Below are 23,009 nucleotides of genomic sequence, written 5' to 3'. Positions count from 1 at the left end.
CAAGTGTAACAAAGGTGGCTTCTCCTTGCACTGTTCTGTCATGTCTGTGTTAAGACCATCTCAATTTTACACATAAACTTCCTGGGGACACAGAAGCCTATCAACAGGCAAATACTCTTTGTGGAGTTCAAAATGTTTTTAAGTGAATTATAAAAGAGACCTGTGTGTTTTACTTCCACTTAAATGCCTGAAGGTTTATGGATCCTAGTTAAGTAGAATTGTCTCTGATCAACTTCAGTAGCAATAGCTTTCTAAGTGATTTGGTAACCTTTGTTTTTAATGTCTAGTGGCACTTTATCCATGGCCATCTGCAGTGCTAGAGTAAAAAGCCTGGCCCAGCAGAAAGCAAAAAATTGTGACATTACCATTTGCCCTCTGGAAACCAGTCATTTGTTCTTCCAGGCAACTTCAAAAGAGTAGTAAGTATGCTTAGTCTCTATTGGGGTGTCCACTAAACTTTTATTTCAAGGCAGGAGAAGACCCTTTTGTAGGTGGAATCCATCAGGAATCTTTGGTGTTCAGTAGCACAGATGAACCCCTCCACAGTTATGGAAGCCATGGGGCATGCCTGCAGGAGCTCCCTACAGTAAGCCTCAAGTAGATGTTGGCTGTCTGAGTTCACTGCCCATGAGGCACAGCCTCTCAGAAACACACGGTTGAATAACTGGAGGCATACCTTACAGCCATAATCAACCACATTAGGATGAAAAGTAGTTTCATCCTCTTCTCATTTTCTAGATGATAAAGCCAGACATTGATTAAACATTTGCTTTACTCCCTCAGAAAGTCCTTGAGGCTAATAACTCTGCCAAGGAGGGCAAGGAACTTCTCTTGGGAAGTGCCACAACACAGAGAACCAGGGTTTGCTCATGTAGACATGAACATCAAGGGCAACCTTTAGGTTTCCAACGGTGGCTCTAGTGGGTATTTGTCCTCTCACCAGTATACAGGGCTGCATGTCCCTGAGGATGACTCTTCTCTTGGAAGTAACATTCCTGAAATCAATGAGTCCTCAGACTCAAGATGTGCTTAAGACCATCAACCACCCTTCAAAGACAGGGGCAGTTAAAGACCTCTCACACTGAAGTGGGAGCTCTGTTTCTCTGTTAGACTGATTCACTCTCCTGTACCCTAGGGTGGCCTTGAACTCACAGAGATCCATCTGCCTCTGTCTCCCAAATGCTGGGATTAAAGGTGTGGCCACCAACTGCCTGTCCGCTATGGCTAACTAATGGTTTATGGCTTAGGTATGTGGCTAACGTGTGTGTGTGTGTGTGTGTGTGTGTGTGTGTGTGTTTCTACTTAGTGGCTTAGCTCTGCACTCTGATCTTCAGGTAAGCTTTATTTGTTAGATTACAAACAAAATATCATCACACTGAAGACCTCTGGTCACTCAGAAGCATATCTTTTCAGTTTCCATTCCTTGGGCACACAGTGGCGGAGGGGGAAATTGAGAGGGTACACACACACACACACACACACACACACACACACACACACACACACACACACACGAACCACCCACCTAACATACACTCTCGGTAATCCTCCTCAAAAGTCTGGTAGAGGCACAGCCAAGCCACATCTAGCACGCCCCCTGCTGGGCTGGCAGGAGCTGACTCAGCCTTTATTCTGTGGGCCTAAATCATGGATGAATGACCTTAAAACCCAGAGGGACAGACAAAATGATAAGGTTAAGTCAATCTGGGCTTCTCAGAAATAAAGGGCATAACACTCAACCTAAACATATTTCAAGTGTGTTTTCAAAACTATAGGAAAGAGTTGCTGCTATATATTCATGAGTATTACAGTGAAAAAAAAAATGAAGATATTTTGACAGGTCTACAGGTGGAAACAATAGATACAACGGCCACCACCATGGTTTCACAGATTCCATTTTCCCATCCCAGAGTGCTATAATCCACTCACCACTTTAAATACAGAAGGATCTTGGCACTATACACAAGCACAAGGCAACCTGTGTTAGAAAAACCATGGAAAAGTTCTTCATGTGGCAAATTTCACTACAAGGCTTGTTCACTCGGCATGCCAATGTGAATAAATCTGACATTATCAAGAAATCAGAGACTGTGACGTGCACAGTGCTCATGGCAGCTCTCCCCTCTCTTTCTCCAGTAGGGTGAGGGACCTCAGAATTTACTTCCATTCATTACCACCCTGAACAACAATGACACTATTTTCAGGGTTCAAAGGCTTCACGTTTGTAGCCAGATTCAAACCTTCCTGTGGCATTTGGCATTAAATTCCTTGCAAACCCAGTATGATCACACTAATAATTTAAGGCATCCTTATTTTAACCAGTTAGGAGGTGTCATTAACTATTAAATACAAAAACATCAATACTTCTTTCGTCTCTTATTAGATATCCTTTTGTACAATGGGCTTAAGTAGATGTTCAGACTGTCTTGGGCACTAGCTTTCATCTGTTCCCATAAAGGCAAATACTAATGGCACACTCAGATAATCAAATGATGGCTTGCTGTAGCTGCTGTAGTAGAAGATCCCCCTCCCCCCGATTTTGGTGTGCTGTCCAGATCTCTAGCATTCACATTCCCTGAATGCTCTGGAGAGGTCTTGGGGTCTGGAAGGACACACAACTGCTGGAAGGGCCCTAGAGAAACCAGCACCTTTTGGGGAGGGAATCTCTCTCAGTCACACCCTAGAAGGGGATGTTGGTGAAAGAGGAGCCCTGCAGATTCACCTGAAGCAATCAAGGCCTGCAGAGACCTTGGGCACCACATTAAATAGATCGTGTGTGTGTGTGTGTGTGTGTGTGTGTGTGTGTGTGTGTGTGTTTCTCTTATAGACCACTTTCATTTGCAGAGAGAAAGCAGCAAGGTGCAATCATGTACTGCTCTACATGATGGATCTGTGTGCTCTGGTCAACTGATTCCCAGACCTTTAAGGACACATGTCCTTTCAGTCACTCTTAAATGTACTGATTTCCAAGCCAACAGAATAAAAGCTGCACTTCTATGAGTTTGGGGGTTCTGAGCAAGGAGAGGCAAATCCATAGGATGGCTAAGATTCTCAAAGAGCTGCAGTAGCTTGCACCGTTCGGGAGGAGGGTACCCTTGAGCGGTTATGTCCAATGAAGGAAAGTTTTAGTTAATGATGACATCACTGACATCTCCCTAATTTAAAGGAGCACTTAAAGCACAGCAGATTCATTTTTTCCCTTCCAGTGAAGAGATACTAGGGAAGGCCTCTGGGTTCAGAGCCAAATTTCATCAATCGTTTCGTGGCAGTCCAGCCAGACCCAAAGAAACCACCAGCGAGGGGTGTGTGGGACCACGGTGACCCCTGTGCAAGCCAGCGGCCTCGCGCGCCGCTCTGGACCCGCCATGCCCTTCGGACCCCCGACGCGTCCCCACGGACGGAGGGCCCAGTCCCCACGAGTTTGTCATCACGTTCCAGTGCGGAACCGCGAAAAGGGCCAGGAGGCAGCTACCGGAGCCAGCGGGAGCGCCGCGCCCTGCCCGCGCCAGGCTAGAACCCAAGCCGGTGGCCGTAGCGCCCACGGGATCTCAAACGGATCCCGCAATGCAGACCTGCAGCGAGCCCCGCGCCCCCCGCGCCCTGCGGCTCCGGCCTGCGCCCACTCGCCTCACTGCGGAGCGTAGGAAAACCCGGCACCGCTCGCCCCATCGCACCTGCCCGTGGCGCCCGGCCCGCCGCCCTCCGGGCAGCACCGCGGCCAGCGCCGCTCACCTGCCGCGCCGCCCGCCGCTCAGCCCGCAGCGCCGCAGTCGCCGCTAGCCGACTTCCATCTTCCCTGGCTTCGGGAAAACCAGATCAGCTGTTCCGCTCGCTCGCGCCCAGCCGCGGCCCCCTCCCCAGCTGCCGCGCGGCTCCCGGGCCTCTCCTCCCCCGCCTTCCTGGCTGCGCCGGGCTCCGCCCCCCGCGACCCCCCCTCCCCGCCCGCGGTCGCGCGCAGCGCCCGCCTCCCGGCTCCTCCCGCGGCCCCGCGGCGCGCGCCCTGCCTTGACGTCACCCCCTCCACTGCGCCCCGCCCCCACCGAGGTGGTGGGGGCCACGGGAGCGCGCGTGCCCGTAGCCGCCGTTGGCCACGGTCGCGCAGAGCTCTTCGGGGACATGCTAGGACCCGCTGTGCCCTCGCGCACGCGCTCCCAGGTTTGCCCCTTAGGGTGTAGCTTTTAGAGATGGTCCTTGGACTATGGAAAGCGCTGAAAACGATGCTTGCTCGTCCTGCCTCTCTTGGTCTGCATTCACCACTGGGCTGGCTCGCTTTTCCTAAGCACTCTTAAACTTTTGCTAGTTCGTTCTGCCTCAGCTCCGCGTCCCACGCCCCTTTGACCTTCCCCTGTTTCTTTTCCCCTTGACAATATTTACATGACTGTTTAAGACGTTTTCAAGGTCCTGACACCAAGTGGTGCCACTGCTCTCTGTCCTCTCAACCCTCTTGATGTAGTTAAGTTCAGAGCTGGGCGTTTCCACATTCTTGTTCAAGAAACTGAAAGAAGGGTACATAGGGATTGCAAAGTAACAACAAAACTAAGGGCAAAGCCATAGCGCAGATCAGAAATATATACAGTCGAGTGATAGCGGACCACATCAGTGAGCCCACTCAAAGGCCGGGATTATTTGGAGGGTTCTTTCTATGGGCTTTCAGAGAAGGAGGTGTTTGATGGCTAAAGGATGTAGCATCAGTGGTCCTCTGTTTTGATTGACAGAGCAGATTATGTAAGCCGTTTATCACTATGAAAGTTCTTTCCTATAATGTGTTTGATTTTAGTCATTGCACCCCCAACTATGCATAATCGTATAATAGCTAAGAAGTGTATTCTTCCTAAAAGTTCACTCAGAGCACACTTTCCTTATTGTGCATGAGCACAAAATCTAGTTCAGGTGGGATCTGGACTCCCATTCTTAAACCCTAGTATAACTTGATATGACTGAAGAGAAAACTGTCAGTGTCTAATGGTCTTTACTGGGAAGAAATACCTATTCCATTGTTTACAGTAGGGTGTGGATACATCTCCATGCAGGTGGGTGTTCCAGTTTGCCAACAGGTTGCTAGTGCATTGTTAGGAGAAGGATTGTGTATAGCTAAATGAAGTTCCAAATTGCTAAGCTGTGCACAATGCATATAGTTCTCAACTTCACTGAGAGACTTTTCTCCATAATTTACCAGGGGAGTTGAAGATCAGTCTTTGAACTTCTTTGTGCTGTGTGTGTAGCGGTCTAAAGCTGAAAAGGGCAAAACGGTATTTCCTATTTTGTCCCTAAGGCTGTTATATTTCCTGGGTCTCCATTAGTGAATGTCTAGAAAAGTTCTCAGACTGTTGGTCAAGGGACAAAACAGATGACTTTTGCCTATTTTGCCAATCCTGGTGGCATCTGTTGATGGAGCACCATTTGCAATCGAAGTTGTTGTGTTCTGAAGACATACACAGTATAATTATTGAGAAGAGGAAGCCAAGGAGTGAACTAAAGAATCAGGGAGAAGATATGTATCCTTATAGGAAAGGGTACTGGCAATGCCCAGGACATTGATAGAGGTTGAAAGGGTATGTTTAATATTGTGTTGGACTTCCCCAGACTTGTCTTAACACTCATGTGTTATTTAATTCTTAGAGCTTCAGTTCAAAGTTTTCCTTCTTGGCTCTGGTTGTTTGCATGGGAAATGTCCTGTATAGAATCGTGGATTTGAACACTCCATTACAAGTTTGTGATGCTGTTTGGGGATGACAGGGAACCTTTAAGAGGTGAGTGGGACCTTACTGAGGAAGTGTGTCACTAATGGCAGATGTGGAAGATTTATAGCCACAACCAACTTCTTCTTCCATCTCCCCTCTCCCTCTCCTTCATATTTCCTTCCCTTATTCCCTCCCTCCCTCTCTCCCTCTTGCATGTGAATGAAAATGTGACTAGCCAACTTCCTGCTTCTGCTGCCATACATACATGCCATTGCCATACCTTCCCCCACAGTGCTGGACTATATACCTCAGGAACCACACACTAAAAGAAAGCCTTTCTTCCTTAGGGTTGCTTTAGGTCATGACATTTTTGTCAGAGCAAGAGAAAAGTAACTAATAAATTGATTAAGAATCACATTTTGCTTGTGAAGAGACCAAATATTGTCCCATGGAGCAAGGGAAGCTCATTCCTAGAGTCATCTAAGTAGGCAGGAAGGATGTCTCTGCCATTAAGGAATAAATCCCTGAATCATATAAAATCTACATGCCTTCATAAGTACAGTCTGTTTTTCCTTTATTTTGTCTTCTAATAATCATTTATATGCAAAGCATAATTAAAATATTATACCTATAGTTAAAATAATCAAGAAAGGAACAGATGAAGGTGTATGAACCAACCCAAAGACCTCTGTGTGCATTAACACTGTTTAGTCATACCATTACATGTTCTGCCACCCCCCTACCCCCTAACCCCATCCCCACCCCACCCCCGTGTCTAGAGGATTTTTACACATGAAGTCTTAGAATAAAAATAAAATTGAAGGCCTGGGTAGGCAAAGACGTACAATAGAACCCAATTAAGAATGAAATAGTATCACTAATGAAAACATTAGCATTATTTTATCATTAGTATCATGTCAAAGAAAGCTCCAAATATCATGGACAACTTTCAAAGTATCCATTAAAAAAGTATTTAAGAAGTATACAATGCAAGACTTAGAAATACTCCTAGAGAGGCTTGGAATTTAGTAACTTGGGGTACCCAATTGTCACCATGTTTGAAGACCTGTGTCATCCTGTGTTTCTGAAGTCCATGAAGATGCTGTGAAAAATCTGGGGTATCTCTTGAAGTGTTATAGAACAGTATTAGAAGTGCCCAGTAGACTCCTCTTCTAGGTCAAGGGTCCCCATTTATGTGATGTCTTTTCCCAATTGTTGAAATTACCTAATTTTAGTTTTTATTCATTTAGTTTATCTTTTCTTGGGAACTTACTGTGGAAATACCCTGTAACTAATTTTGAATTTTAGCTATCATGTTTTAAATCTCTTATAATAGTAGGCTTCTCTTTAAAAGATATTTACATTTAATTTTGTATAGAATGCCAGAAATCATTCTATGAGATAATAATGAGTGTTGAAAAAAAAAGTACAGATCTCTGATTTAGAGGAATTAATGGAAATATCTTTGGCTAAAGAAACTGAACTGAAAGGAGTTGTCGTGGTCTGTCTATGGAATCACTATCAAGCAACTGAACATCATATGGAGAGTTGAACCATGGTAGCCATCTCTTTCCATCCCCAAGATGGTATGGGGATTAAGCAGAGTTACAGTAAAATATAATATACCTTTTTTCTGAGGTTATGTGAGTTAAATGTCAGTCATTGTATAACAAAATACCCAAGCAGAGTCTGGTAGAAAAGAAGAATTTCCAGTGATAACCTACAACAGGGAGGAGAGGAGAGCATGGAGAGCTGATTCCACCAAAAGAATGTGCCCTGGACAGGAATGAGCATGGCATAGATTCCTGGGCCTCTCTCTGTGGAGTATCTCCTTTGGGTGCTGGCAATATCCAGCAACCACCTATGGTAGACTTTGCAAGGACTTCTTTGTAGTCTTTGTGACTGTGAGATCCTCCATAGCCTCTGTACCCTTTCTAATTACGGTATCCATGAGTACAAACAGTGGCTTCTGGTCATTTTATGATTAGAGAGACCAGTCTCCCTGTGAGGTTTTTGTGTGAGGTGTTGAGTCATTTGTTGAGATTCTGCCTGAATGGGAGTTGGTGGATAAGTCATATCTATAGTTAGGAGTGGATGGTTTATTATAATCATTTTAAGAATAGGGCCCTGCCAACAGGCCACATTCCTAACAAAGAAAGTCAAGAAAGTATTATAATCAGAGAGGGCCTGTTTGCTCAGTAAATGAGAGATGAAGAATCTATACAATGTATTCCATCATAAGTTTGATTCAAATAAGAGATGATTTTCCCTTATTAGAAAAGGATGCTTACAGAAAAGGGAGGGTCATTGTATTAGTTATTTTTCTGTTGCTGTCCAAAAGCAACCTAAGGAATAAAAAATTGGGGCTTATGATTCTAGAGAGTTGGATCCCATAATGAGAGAGGAGGCATGTCATGTTAATCAGGAAGCTGGCTGGTTACATTTCAATCCACATACAGGAAGCAGAGAAAAAGGACAGGAAGTGCATCAAAGCCTGCCCCCAGAGACATGCTTCCTCCAGCAGGTTCCTTAACAGCACTGATAGGGGGCATTTCTCAATCAAAGCACCAAATTCCACCAATAGCTCTCATACAGTCATGGCCATATCATAATACAAAAAGTGTTTAGTCCAATGTCAAAAATCCTCATCATCTTCAATAGTCTGATCACTGTTCAAAATTTCAAATTATCTTCTGAGACCCAAGGCAATCTCTTAACTGACTCCCTGTAAAATACAAAAACAAATTACATAATTCCAACATACAATGCTTCAGGCTACACATGCCCATTCCTAAAAGGAGGAATGAAGGCATAGTGAGGAAAGATCAGACAAGCAAGACTTAAGCACACTAGAGAAAACACCAAATCCTCTAGCTCTGTGTTTGGTATCTGGAGCTTCAGATCAAAGGGCTTAGATGGCTACATACCTGCAGTCTCTCAAGCTACAGCTCCCTTCGGCTAGTTTCACTCCCCGTATGCTGCTCTTCTTGGCAGATATACCATGGCCTAGGCATCTCCAAATTCTTGGGGTCTTTAGCACAACCCAGGTAGCAACTTCACAGCTTTGTCTAGTGGCTTATAAAGGTCTCCTCAAAGAGACTCCAACCCTGCCACATATCCCCTGGCCTTATAAACTTCCTGAAACCACGGAATAAGGATCAATACTTTCTCAATCTTTCATCTTTCATGTCATCAAAGCTAGTCCCAATTTGGGGTTGACCCCATCAGCTTCTTTCCACAAATTAGAGTTTTACCTGGATGGGGTCTTACACTTAGGGCACCTTTTCTATCTTTCTAACAGATAGTAAGGGTCTTTTCTTTCTTGGCACTAATCTCAACAATTGTTGCTTCTTTTTTAGCACATAATTTAAGATTCATGGCATTTTCTTCTCCAGGTTACCCTGTCTTGGGAGCTTTATAGTGGTAGATGCCCAAATACCTTTAATTGTCTCACAGGCACACCTTCTGATTAGCGGTAAACAACCAAAATTTAAATATAAAAGAAGCATCCCAGCAAGGGTCGTGGAGAACATGATTCCCATTTGAAAGGGAGTTTAGTTCCTGAAAGGGAGTTTAGTTCCTATCTCAATGAAAGTGTGGAATTCCTATCTTTAGTTTATGATATGGTCTTTCCTTTTTAGTCACATGATTTCTTCTCTAAGCAAGCATACAAACTACTCAAATGAAGAAAACACCAGGAGCATAAATTATTTTGTCAGTGTTTGAAGAAATGCGTGCGTCCACGCGCGCGCCCGCGCCCGCACACACAAACACACACACACACATTTTCAGAAGTTTCAGTTCATTGTGGCTGGGAGAGCATGCCACAGAAGCTCACACCATATCGTCAGGAAACAGAAAGAATGTTACATCCCTTCCTACCCCCACCCCCACTTATTCTGTCTTGTTCTCACAACTATAGGGCAAGAAGATAAACCCCCTCCTCCTTGAGTTACTCCTCTCTGAAAATACTATCCTAGAGACACCAATAAACATGCTTTTCTTAACTTACAGTTTCTCTACTCAATCAACTTTAATGAGGACAGTACTTAATAAAAAGAACTACTACTGAGGCATGCACCCACATGGAAACATCTAAAAGGTACATGATTACTGTTTTACTTTTCAACTTCCCAATGAAAAATAATGTTGTGTACATTTGCATTTGTGTATCTTCCACTTGTGATTCTTTTTATTACATTCCTATTTTCTCCAGTTTTGAACTGGGTCATTCTCTTATGGTTGAATTTTAATGTCATTTGCCTCTTTGGAGAGAAGTGCTGGGATGAGTTTTAGAAATATTTTCTGTTTAGTGTGAGGCTTGTCTTTCCAGTTTTGTAGAACCTAAGTCCTACATTAATTTTTTAATTCTAAGTAAGTCCAGCTTAAGATGGTTTTCTTTCAAGTGTCATGCTTCAATATTTGTATCTAAGCATCATGAGGTCATATAGATTTACTTCTATTTTTTTCCTCTAGTTTTGTGTTTAGTTTGTGATCCATTTTTATTAGCTTCTGTAAGAAATGCAAGAATAGCCAATCTTGTGCTCTTTGCTGCATTTCATCAATCTGTTGATAATTATACCTTACTGCCTTGATATCTATAGCATAACAGTAAAACTTATAGGTGAGTAGCACTTCTCCTTCAATTTGTTCTTCTGCTGTGTTATATTGGCCACTGCAGGTCTGCTACTTTTTTCATAAAATTTTGTAATTTACTTACACATATCTATATCACAGCTTTCTAGAAATTTATTTATATTCCTGTGATAATGGGCATTAAATTTGTAAGACTCAATATTTCAACATTGAGTCCTGTAAGCCAAAAATATACTTGATGTTTTCTACTATGTGGCCTGGAATGGGTTGAGTGCTCATGAATCTTCCGTGTCAGTATGGAGGAGTATGTATTGTCCTGTTACTGTTAGGGCTGTACATGTTGTTAGTGTTGTTAGTGTCTTTTTCTGATTTTCTGTCTAATTCACTAATGATAGACAGGAGATGTTTAATTACACATCTGTGATAAGAGATTGGTCATATTTTTCTCTCAGGTTTATGACTCAGTGATTCAGTATACATAGTAGGATTATTATGGTTTCTTAAAGAATTTACCCTTTTAAAATTATGTGTTACCACTCCTGTTTTGTTCCTGATCGTTTCTCTTGTTTTGAAGTCTGTCTTGGATAAAACTGATATAACTACTATAATTTTCTTTTTTCTAGAGTTAATTACTGTATTTTCCATCATCCTGTACCTAGAAACAATCAAGTTTGCGCTAACAGAGGCTTCATATAGATAAAACACAGTCCAGTCTTCTTTTGTAATTAATTCTGACAACCTCTGTGTTAGGGTTTTTCTCTGTACCCCTAGGTGGCCTCAAACTCATGATACTCCCTCTTCAGCCTCCCCACTGCTTCAGCTACAGGAATATGACCCTGCTAATCTGTTTTTTGGATTGGTGCATTAAACCATCCATATTGAACATTGTTATTGACATATTTTGTTTTTATATTCAAACATATTGTTAACTGTTTTCTAATGAGTTGCAGTGGCTTTTCAAAAGCTTCTTTGATTTTAAAATGCTTTATTCTTTCAAAAATTGAATTGCCATTTCAACTCCTTCCTCCTCCATGCACTGCTATCCCACCACCATCACTGGATAATGTCTTCACCTTTTTCCTCTTAGGATCCCAAAACATTCCTGTCTTTATTGGGACTCAATCCTGACATGCTATAGGCTTTCCAGGTGCTGTGCTGCCCATAAAACAGTCCCATGGTAAGAGACCTGATCCAGCTTTGCTATCAACTTACCCCCTCCAACTAGGCATCCTCTGCAGGCATCCACCACACATGGCTAACCAGAGAACTGCTTCCCTTGGCTCCAACTCCTAGAACCCACCCAAACAGCCAAACCATAATCGCTACTCAGGACTCTACCCAGATGCCCATGTGGGGCAGATAAGAGATGTGTTCTCCTAGGCTCCACACTAGGAATCTTCCAAGCTGCCTAGCAGTTCTGCTTAAGAAGTCTGGCCAGCAGTCCTCCACTGGAGTTCTGGGCCCCTCCCAGAGATCCGCCTTTCTCTTCAGGACCACTCTGTGTTCCTGCTGGCAGCCTCAACTGGAGAGTGCCAGGTCCCAACTAGATCCACCTATGAGTGCAGAAACATCCTGAGTACCAGCCCAGCATTTGTCCCCCATTGCCAGGCCTTAGCTAGAGGACCACTCTGAGTTCCCGCCACCAGGATCCTTGACCCCCATTGCAGGGCTAAAGAGACCTCAGCTGGAGAGTGCCAGGCCCAGGTTAGATCTGCTTATAGGCACAAGGAACATCCTGAGTCCCAGCCTTTGACCCCCATCGCCAGTCTTTGCAGAGCCTGATTGCTGACCCCCATCACCGGGCCCCTGCATGTGGAGAGACCTCCTAGAGAGCTTGGACTACCCAGAGCTACAGACATCGAACCTCTGACCCACCTAAGCCCACCGGGGAAGTACTGTAGAGAGAGGAAGAGACCCCACCAACACCTACTGAAAGAAGCTATGGGAAGACGGCAATACCAGAAAACACCTAACAACAGAAAGATAATAAGCATAACACCATCAGAATCTAGAGAATATACACCAACTAGACTGGAACACAACAAAGCAGATGAAGCAGAAGGGAACGACTTAAAAATTATGGTCATAAATATGAGAGAGGCCCTCAAAGAAGATGTGAGGAAAACCCTTAAAGAAATGGAAGAAAAAACAAACAAAAAATTGGAAGAAATGAACAAATTTCTTAAGGAAAGTAAAGAAAGTACAGAAAGCCAAGAAAAAAAAAAAAACAATTAAGCAGGTGAAGGAAACGGTTTAAGACTTGAAAACTGAAATAGAGAAAATAAAGACAACACAAACCGAAGGAATGCTGGAAATAGAAAAACTGGGCAAAAGATCGGGAACTACAGACTCAAGCATAACAGAATTCAAGAGATGGAAGAGAGAATCTCAGGTGCGGAAGATAAACTAGAGGAAAGAGATTAATCAACCAAAGAAAATCTTAAATCCAACAAATTCTTAACACAAAACATCCAGTAATGTGGGATACCGTGAAAAGGCCAAACCTAAGAATAATAGACATAGAGGAAGGTGAGGAAGCCCAGCTCAAAGGTGCAGAAAACACATTCAACAAAATCATCGAGGAAAACTATCCCAATCTGAAGAAGGACATGCCCATGAAAGTACATGAAGCATACCGAACACCAAATAGGCTGGACCAAAGAAAAAAGACCCCTCGATATATAATAATCAAAACACCTAACATACAAAATAAAGAAAGAATATTAAGAGCAGCAAAGGAAAAAGGACAGGTAACATATAAAGGCAGACCTATCAAAATTACACCTGACTTCTCCATGGAAACCCTCAAGGCCAGAAGGTCCTGGATAGATGTTCTACAAGTACTAAGAGTCCACAGATGCCAGCCCAGGCTACTGTACCCAGCAAAACTTTCCATTACTATAGATGGAGAAAACAAGATATTTAATGACAAAGCCAGATTTTCAAAATATGTATCTACAAATCCAGCCCTACAGAAAGTTTGGAAGGAAAACTCCAACCCAAGGAAGTTAACTACGCCCACAAAGATGTAGGCATCAGATAATCTCACTACAATACCACTGCCAACAACAAATCTAAAACAAACAAGCATTAACAATCAATGATCAAAAGAGATGAAGAGGGTCATTTAGTATTATTCGCAAGAGAAATCCATCAACACAAAGTCTCAATTCTGAACATATATGCCCCAAATACAAAGGCACCCACATTTGTAAAAGAAACGGTACTAAAACCCAAACCTCACATAAAACCTCACACACTTATTGAGGGAGACTTCAATACCCCACTCTCACCACTAGACAGGACCACAAATCAGAAACGCAACAAAGAAATAAAAGAACTAACAGAAGTTATGTCTCAACTGGGATTAACAGACATCTATAGAACATTCCATCCAAAGACAAAAGAATATACCTTCTTCTCTGCTCCACATGGAACTTTCTCTAAAATTGACCACATGCTAGGTGGCATAACAAACCTCAACAGATACAAGAGAATAGGAATAGTCCCCTGTATCTTATCAGACCACCATGCTTTAAAGTTGGAATTCAACAACAACACAAATGGCAGAAAACCTGCAAACTCGTGGAAACTGAACAATGTGCAATTGCACTACACCTGGGTCAAAGAAGAAATAAAGAAAGAAATTAAGGACTTTCTAATATTCAAGGAGAATGAGGACACAACATACCTGAACTTATGGGACACCTTGAAAGCAGAGCTACGAGGGAAGTTCATTGCACTGAGTGCCCATATGAAGAAAACAGAGGATAGTCACATAAGAGAATTAACAGTGCAACTGAAAGCCTTAGAACACAAAGAAGCAAACTCATCCCATAGGAGTAGATGCCAGGAAATAATCAACTTGAGGGCTGAAATCAACAAAATAGAAACCAGGAAAAACAACACAAAAAAAAAATCAATGCAACAAAGAGTTGTTTTTTTGAGAAAATCAACAAGATAGACATACCTTTATCCAAATTAATGAAAAAGCAGAGAGAGAACATGCAAATTAACAAAATCAGAAAGGAAAAGGGGAACATAACAATGGACACAGAGGAAATCCAGACAATTTTCAGGTCATACTTTGAAAATCTGTATTCCACAAAAATTGAAAATTCAAAGGAAATGGACAAGTTTCTGGATAACTATCACTTACCAAAATTAAATCAAGAACAGACAAACAACTTATATAGACCTATAACCTACAATGACATAGAAGCAGTCATCGAAAGCCTTCCAACCAAAGAAAGTCCAGGGCCAGATGGATTCAGTGCAGAATTCTACCAGACATTCAAGGAAGAACTAATACCACTACTTGTCAAACTCTTCCACAAAATAGAAACAGAAGGTTCATTGCCAAACTCTTTTTATGATGCCACAATAACCTTGGTACCCAAGCCTCACAAAGACACAACTAAGAAAGAAAACTACAGACTAATATCCCTGATGAACATCGATGCAAAAATACTCAATAAAATACTGGCAAACAGAATTCAAGAATACATCAGAGAAATCATCCACCATGACCAAGTAGGCTTCATCCCTGGAATGCAGGGATGGTTTAACATACAAAAATCTATCAACGTGATCCACCATATAAACAAACAGAAAAAGAAAAACCATATGATTATCTCCATAGAAGCTGAAAAAGCCTTCGACAAAATTCAACAACCTTTCATGATAAAGGTCATGGAGAGCAGGAATAACAAGAACATACCTAAACATAATAAGAGCAATATACAGCAAACCAACAAACAACATCAAACTGAATGGAGAGAAACTAAAGCTGATTCATCTAAAATCAGGAACAAGACAAGGCTGCCCTCTTTCTCCATATCTCTTCAATATCATACTAGAAGTTCTAGCTAAAGGAATAAGACAACAAAAGGAGATCAAGGGGATCCAAATTGGAAAGGAAGAAGTCAAACTGTCTCTATTTGCAGATGATATGATAGTTTACATAAGTGACTATCGCGGTTAAATAAGGATCAGGATAAACAAATAGGCCGAATAGATGTTTATTCAGGGAGAAATAACATACAACCTAGACAGATGAACACCAGGAAATTCAACCCGATCCTCTCCTGTCTGAGTCACGCCAGCAAGAGAGCTTTTCCTGGCTCTCTCTCTGACTTCCTTCCACAGGTCACTTCCGCCCATGGCTCCACCCCCCAATGGGCATGGTCAGTGCCAGAGAAGGCCTATCTCACTACAATTCCCCTTTTAGTCTAGAGAAAAGGCTTAATACAAAACTATGTACAAAACAGTGAATAACAAGTGTGCTCTAAGAAAAGGAAAATCGAGAACAAAATGACCTACATATCTAGTCCTAGGGTGAAGGCATAATGGAGTTTACAATAGAGTTGTCCTAAGCTGGAAAATGTAAGTCTAGTACCTAATATATCTAACTAGGAAGAGAGAATAATAGTTGTGATAGTTTAATCTTCAACCTCATCAAGACCTGAGAAGGAAAATAACAATACTATAGTAGACAGGAAGTTTGGATGGACAACTTCCAAAAGGTGCAGCAAGGACAGAAACAGCAAGCCACCTGAACAGTCACCCTATGTCTCACAGCAATGTTGGTACACCCAGTTTTGGCTAAGGCCAAGAGAACTTGACAGACCACAGCAACAGCAGGGAGGTAGAATGGCTGTCTTACCCTGACTTGGCAAGGTCAAGCAGTCTTCTATATTTGTCTCCTGAAAGCACATAGGACTGCATGTCCAAATCAGTGGTCAAGGTGGGGGCAATTCTTTGCCCAACAGGCCATTAGCTGAGGCGAGAATGAACTCCAGCAGGAGCAACAACAGTGTCCAACATATTTTCGGGAATGTGCACGGTGCGGTCAGGAGCAACAGTGTCTCATGTCAATGGAGTACTAATATTAAAACATTTAAATGCTATGTTCTGCATGTCTATGAAGTGATTGAAGATTAAGCATCTATATCTGACTAATCTCATAGGTACAGGAAACATGAGTAAAGATAATCTGTAATACTCAGGAACTTAGCTAAAAAACTGATTAAAACTTCCCTGAGTAAAGCAGGAACAAATACTTAAACAATATAACTATATACATACATATACATACATATAAATCCCTACAATAGAGGTAGAGTAGAAATGTCAAGACAAGAGATAGAACTATAAAGGGCAGCATGATAAATATCCCAAATGTCTTGAATACAAGAAAAGTATATATACATAGAATATGGTAAAAATAATGTGCATAAAACACTGTAAAGTGGAAAGATTTCACACAATATAACAAAATATAAACTTAATTTTACATAGCTTACCACATATAAGAATACATAACAATGTAAGCTGTAAAATACTATCTCATTCTTATTCAAATTCACAAGAAAATAGGCTAATCTACATATATCCCATCTAAACCATACCTTTCCCAACCATTCCCTATTCCTGTCTAAAAGATAAACCCGAGTGTAAGCATCACCTTCCATACCCAATCCTAAATAACTAAAACCAACCCAAAGATGATGACTATTATCCCAAAATTCCAAGGGTAGGGAAAGGGGGTGTCTTTATCTTAAGGTTACTTCCTGCTGAAATGTGACGATGATTGCTCCAATGGATCCTGTAGGAAGAAAAATTTTTAGCAACCAAATTTCTCTCAACAGAACTGGCTGTGACATATGTAGCTAGTCACTGTGTGGCAGAAAATTCTTGACTGTAGTTCTATTTGAAACTCTGGCCAGTGTGTAATAAAAAGGTGCACCATTACAGCTACCTAGTCATGAGTTGTCTTGAGCAAAACAGTCTCAAACTGGTTTTAGGGTGATGTTTATAGTTCAGATGCATCAGGTTGAGTCAAGTGGAAACGATGATGTGGGGCCCCATCTTCTTTCCAGAGAGTTCAAAGACTGCTGTTAGGAATCGTTATTATTCCTTGTGGAAAAGTTACACATCAATATTAAAGTAAAAATTTCAAGTTTTAAGGTATGCATTAGGGAAAGAAAAAAATAAGCATTAAAAGTATGTGAGAAAATTAGGATTTCAGAGAGAAAATTGCATATAAGAAATGAGTCCCAGATTTTGTTTTCTTCTGCCTTACACCAATTGGCTTCTTGATTTAAGGCAGAAACCATGAATTTAATCTTAACAACATGCTTGAATTTAGAGAAGCAAAGCCAAATTCAACTCCAAAGCCAGCATTGGTTTACATAAATTGGGACTTCAGGAATACTAGATAGTAGAGAGAAATAGATTTCTGTATAGAAATAGTTTACTACAATTAAATATTTTTACCATATATCAGATTCTGCTTCCTTAAGCGATTGTTTCTGAAGAGCCGTCTTCTCTTCTGTAGGCACCTACATATTCAGTGTCTTTTGGCTATTTGATGATTAGGTTTTCTCTGTTTTCCTGTAAGAACAAGAACAGAACACTTCCCCTACCTTTGAGAGGCCTCTGCACAACTCATGTGACCTAATTTGTTGAATGACTTGTCATTTCTCTTCATTAAGATGTTTCTCTTGTTCAACTCGGATCTTGATTAACTTAGATGGTATCCATAGTTTTTCTTCTCCTGTAGATACAAATGCAAAACCCCTACCCCAATGTAACACATATCCTGCTTTCCATTCTGAGGTCAGTACATCCTTGAAGTACACTGGCTGATTTAGTTCAGAAATTTTTTCTATTGTCCAGTGTCTTTCTGTAGCTTTTTTTCCTTTTTCATCAGCATTAAGAAAGTTTAATGTTAATAAAGCATTATGTAATCTGTGTTTGGGTGTTTTGGTTCCTCCTGCCTGTTTATGGAGCATTTCTTTTAAAGTACGATTGGATCTCTCAACCACTGCTTGTCCTGTAGGATTGTGTGGTATACCAGTTATGTGCTTCATGTTATAATACTCAAAAAACTATTTCAATTTGCTGGAGACATATGCTGGAGCATTGTCAGTTTTTATTTGTGCAGGTATGCCCATAGTGGCCATTACCACTAATAGGTGTGTGATAACAGAATCAGTGTTTTCAGAGCTCAGAGCAGTAGCCCATTGAAACCCTGAAAATGTATCTATAGTGTGATATACATATCTTAATTTTCCAAATTCTGCAAAATGAAACACATCCATTTGCCAAATTTCATTCCTATTTATACCTTTAGGGATACTGCCTGGTGGTAAAGGAGTTTGGGTATAGAATGAGCATGTAGGACATTTCCTTACTATTTCCTTGGCTTGTTCCCAAGTGATAGAAAAATCCTTTTTTAAACCTTTGCTGTTCATGTGGTGTTTCTTATGAAACTCTGAGGCTTCTAGCACACTTCCTATCAATGAACGATCAATTTCATCATTGCCTTGTGCTAGAGGACCTGGCAGACCCGTATGGGATCTGATGTGTGTTATATATATAGGATGAGTCCTCCTTCTGATAGTATCTTGCAACTGTATAAACAATGAAGTTAATTCTGTATCGTCAGGAATAAATTCTGCAGTCTCAATGTGTAAAACGACTCTCTCTGCGTATTGAGAGTCAGTAACTATATTGAGGGGTTCTTTAAAATCCATAAGTACCATGAAAATGGCATACAATTCTACCTTTTGTACAGAATTGTAAGGGCTTTGAACCACTTTTCTAATTTTTCCTGATTTATATCCTGCCTTACCTGATTTGTTTGCATCAGTGTAGAATGTATGAACTCCAGAAATAGGTGTTTTTCTTACAATGCGTGGAAGGATCCAAAATATTTTCTTTATGAATTTGATTCTCTTAGTTTTGGGTTAGTTGTTGCTAATCGTTCCCAAAACGTTACTGCAAGCTCTCTGCCAATATTCGTTATCTTTCCATAAGGAAGAAATTTCCTCATTAGTTAAAGGTACTATAATTTCTGGTGGGTCCCTTCCTATTAGCTGACGAAGTCTTAATTTACCTTTTATAATCAAGTCAGAGATCTTTTCTATATATGTTTTTAGTTTCTAACATCAGACATCACGTTTAATTAAGGATCAGGATAAACAAATAGACCGAATAGATGTTTATTCAGGGGAAAATAACTTACAACCTAGACAGATGAACACCAGGAAATTCAACCCGATCCTCTCCTGTCCGAGTCATGCCAGCAAGAGAGCTTTTCCCAGCTCTCTCTCCGATTTCCTTCCACAGGTCACTTCCGCCCATGGCCCCACCCCCAATGGGCATGGTCAGCGCCACAGAAAGACTATCTCACTACAAGTGACCCAATAAACTCTACCAGAGAACTCCTACAGCTGATAAACACCTTCAGCAAACTAGCAGGATACAAGATAAACTCAAAAAAAATCAGTAGCCCTACTTTTTTCAGACGACAAAGAGACAGAGAAAGAAATCAGAGAAACATCACCCTTTACAATAGCCACAAGCAACATAAAGTATCTTGGTGTAATGATTACCAAACAAGTAAAAGACCTATATAATAAGAACTTTGTGGCTCTAAAGAAAGAAATTAAAGAAGATACCAGAAAATGGAAAGATCTCCCATGCTCTTGGGTAGGTAGGATAAACATAGTAAAAATGGCAATCTTGCCAAAAGCAATCTACAGATTCAATGCAATCCCCATTAAAATCCCACCACAATTCTTCACCAACCTTGAAAGGATAATATTCAACTTTGTATGGAAAAACAAAAGACCCAGGATAGCCAAAACAACCCAATACAATAAAAACTTCAGGAGGCATCACCATTCCTGACATTAAGCTCTACTACAGAGCTATAGTTCTGAAACAGCCTGGTATTGGCATAAAAATAGACAGGTAGAGCAATGGTATCGAATTGAAAATCCTGATATTAACCCACACACCTATGAACACCTGATTTCTGACAAAACAGCTAAAATTATACAATGGGCCAAGGACAGCATCTTCAACAAATGGTGCTGGCACAATTGGATGAGGATGTGTAGAAGACTGCAGATAGACCCATGTCTGTCGCCATGCACAAAACTCAAGTCCAAATGGATCAAAGACCTCAACATCAATACAGCCACATTGAACCTCTTAGAAGAGAAAGTAGGAGGTGCCCTTGAACAAATTGGTATAGAAGACCACTTCCTGAACATAACTCCAGTGGCACAGACACTGAGAGCAATGATTAATAAATGGGACCTCTCCAAACTTAGAAGCTTCTGTAAGACACAGGACACAGTGGACAAGACCAAACGGCAGCCCACAGACTGGGAAAAGGTTTTCACCCATCCTATATCCGACAAAGGGCTGATCTCCAAAATATACAAAGAACTCAAGAAAGTAGTCACCAAAACACCAAATAACCCTATTAAAAAATGGGGTACAGAACTGAAGAAAGAATTCTCAATAGAGGAAATCAAAAAGGCTGAAAGACACTTAAGAAAGTGCTCCACATCCTCATCAACTGTGAGAAGTTTCTCTGATATGGGTTGAACAAGGTACTGACTGATGAATATAGTAGTATGGCAGTAATCATTTAATTGTCTGTTCTTTTAGCAGAATAATAGTACTAGGTTTTCCCTAGGCCAGTGACCATCTAGTTTCAGGTTCTTGGTCACTTTAGGTATTGATACTTTCAGAACCCTTGTGGGTATAGGTTCCTTTTGTGGCTCTGACAGGTTCCAGATAACGACTGAATTGGAACAGGAAGTATTGTTGGCTGTGGTGTTGACAAATGTAGCTTATCTGAGAAGGCACTAGAGCTAGAGAACTGAGGGGAGGGGTGATCTTTGAAGATTTGTTAGTTATGAACAAGCGTGGATTTATTGTGTGCCAGGAAGTGATGGGTGGAACTAGATAGTGTCAGAGCAGAGTGAGGTAGTGGGTACCATACAGGCTGCTGGAGGTTTACTCTGGGCAACAGACAGCAGCCAAAGTGGCCAGATAGTGGAACAGGACTCTGTCTTCTGGGTCCACCTCACAGCCACAACCATCAACCATGTTTCTTGCCTCTTGTGGTTGGTGTCAATGTGAGTTTTGGAGTGTAGGGATTTGGAATCTTACTGGGTGGGTTGAAGTCTTCCAGGGTTCAGCCAGTGTGTGTGTGTGTGTGTGTGTGTGTGTGTGTGTGTGTGTGTGTGTGTGTGTATGTGTGTGTGTAAGAGAGAGAGAGGATATGAAGGAAGGAGTTTAGGTTATTGGAATTCCAATACAGACAGCAAAATTCTGTTGGTTGTCATAATCACCAGCTTGTCTATATTTTAAACAAAAGTATTTATCATTGGTGGTATAGTCTGTTTCCCATCTTAGGCCACAACAATTGGATCAGAACCCTGGTCTCATTACTCTCAGGCACAAAAATAAAGGGACACATTTTGTCCTTTTGGCCCACTGGAACTGCCAACTACTCCCAGTGGAATATCAAAGTGGGTTTATTGTCATTAAAAGGGAGAATTAAGGGTGAAAGGGAAATATAGGAAGGGTGAAGTAGGGGGGTGACAGTGTATGATGACTAGGGTTATAATCCAGATGACATTAAAAAAAAAAGAATTAGAATTAGCTTTTCTTTCCATATCCAGTCATTTTATAGCCCTACTACCAGACAGGCTACACCTGAATGCTGGTACAACCAGTGAGGGACTATGCAGCATTACAAGGTTGTCATAGAAGAAAACACAGGGCTGAGGTAAAGAGCTGTATCTGATCTGGAGTAAATGGAATAAAAGTTGCTCTTGTACATCTTCCAGGAGTTCCACAGAGGTGTTGATGGAAGTTGGAATCAGCCACAGATCCCTCTGTAGATGTGTGATGAATGACCAGAGCTTCTGTAGAGTGAGAACCATTAGGAGAGTTTATATTGGAATTTCCTGTTCACGATAGGTCCAGTTGGAGTTGTTCTTATTGGGGGCAGATGAATACTTTTGAAGCAGGAGGAAAGCTCCAGAAGCTACACAAGCTCAGCAGCTGTGAGTATTAGGATTATTTTAGGTGGCTATTCCATTTGGGGGATAAGAGGATGATTGGGGTCTGAAACTGAGACTTGTTGCTCCTAGTGGCAATGATAAGGAAGTGTTGCATGGGATCCTGGAAAGGTACTTGTATCTTTGTTGTATCACCATAAGATGTGTTGGGGAAATGATATAAGGGGAAAAGCTTGTAAGGGAGAAAGTTTGGTGTCTCCAAGGAGCAGGGAGGTCTTTCATGAAGATGGAAGGGGTCAATGTTAGTGGGCTTCCTTGGAAGGGCACTTATCTTAAGTAAGGCCAAAAGTAAATGGTTTTATCTAGTCTAGCTTTAGCTCTAGGGTAATTTTAGTGAGTGTTTCTTTCAAAGTTTTATTGGATCTTTTAACTTTTCCTGATAATTGGGGATGATAAGGTATATGAGATTTCTAAAAGAATGTGAAGGAAATAGGCTATCTGTTGAGTAATGGAGGAGGTGATCCGGGAGGCCATTATCTATTTCTATGAAAGAGGGTGACCTGAGTGGGAGAGGTTGATGTGGTGGGTAAGGGTTTGGAGTACAGCATTGACCCTTTTGCTAGTAGTGAAGAAGACCTCTATCATGAGAATGTGTCACCAGGATGAAATGGTATTTGTAGGTTTTTTTTTTTTTTTTTTTTTTTTTTTTGGCAAGGGGTATACATGTGTAGTTGATTTGCCAATTCATGCTGGTTTGGAGGCCCTGCATATGGTGAGTAGGAAGTAAAGGGTTTGGATGCTGGAGGTTGGGCTAGGGCTAGTTTGTGGGCAGGTAGAGCTAGACTAGGGAGCTATTGTAAAAATCATTTGTCTGAGGGTTGCAATGATATGTGGTTTT

At 41.4% G+C, this 23,009-nt stretch overlaps 1 protein-coding gene across 1 annotated transcript in view; it reads right to left on the bottom strand.

The window, feature by feature from the left end:
* Positions 1–3,829, bottom strand: part of Otud7a (OTU deubiquitinase 7A) — a 312,202-nt gene extending 308,373 nt beyond the window's left edge. Inside the window, exon 1 of the mRNA XM_051206440.1 lies at positions 3,675–3,829. The gene's annotated coding sequence lies outside the window, so the exon portion shown is untranslated. The remainder of the gene's footprint in view (positions 1–3,674) is intronic.
* Positions 3,830–23,009: the final 19,180 nt, after the last annotated feature.

This window comes from Phodopus roborovskii, unplaced genomic scaffold, assembly GCF_943737965.1.
Source record: "Phodopus roborovskii unplaced genomic scaffold, PHOROB, whole genome shotgun sequence".
In the NCBI taxonomy this organism is placed as follows: Eukaryota; Metazoa; Chordata; class Mammalia; order Rodentia; family Cricetidae; genus Phodopus; species Phodopus roborovskii.
This window is presented reverse-complemented; position numbering and strand designations above follow the sequence as displayed.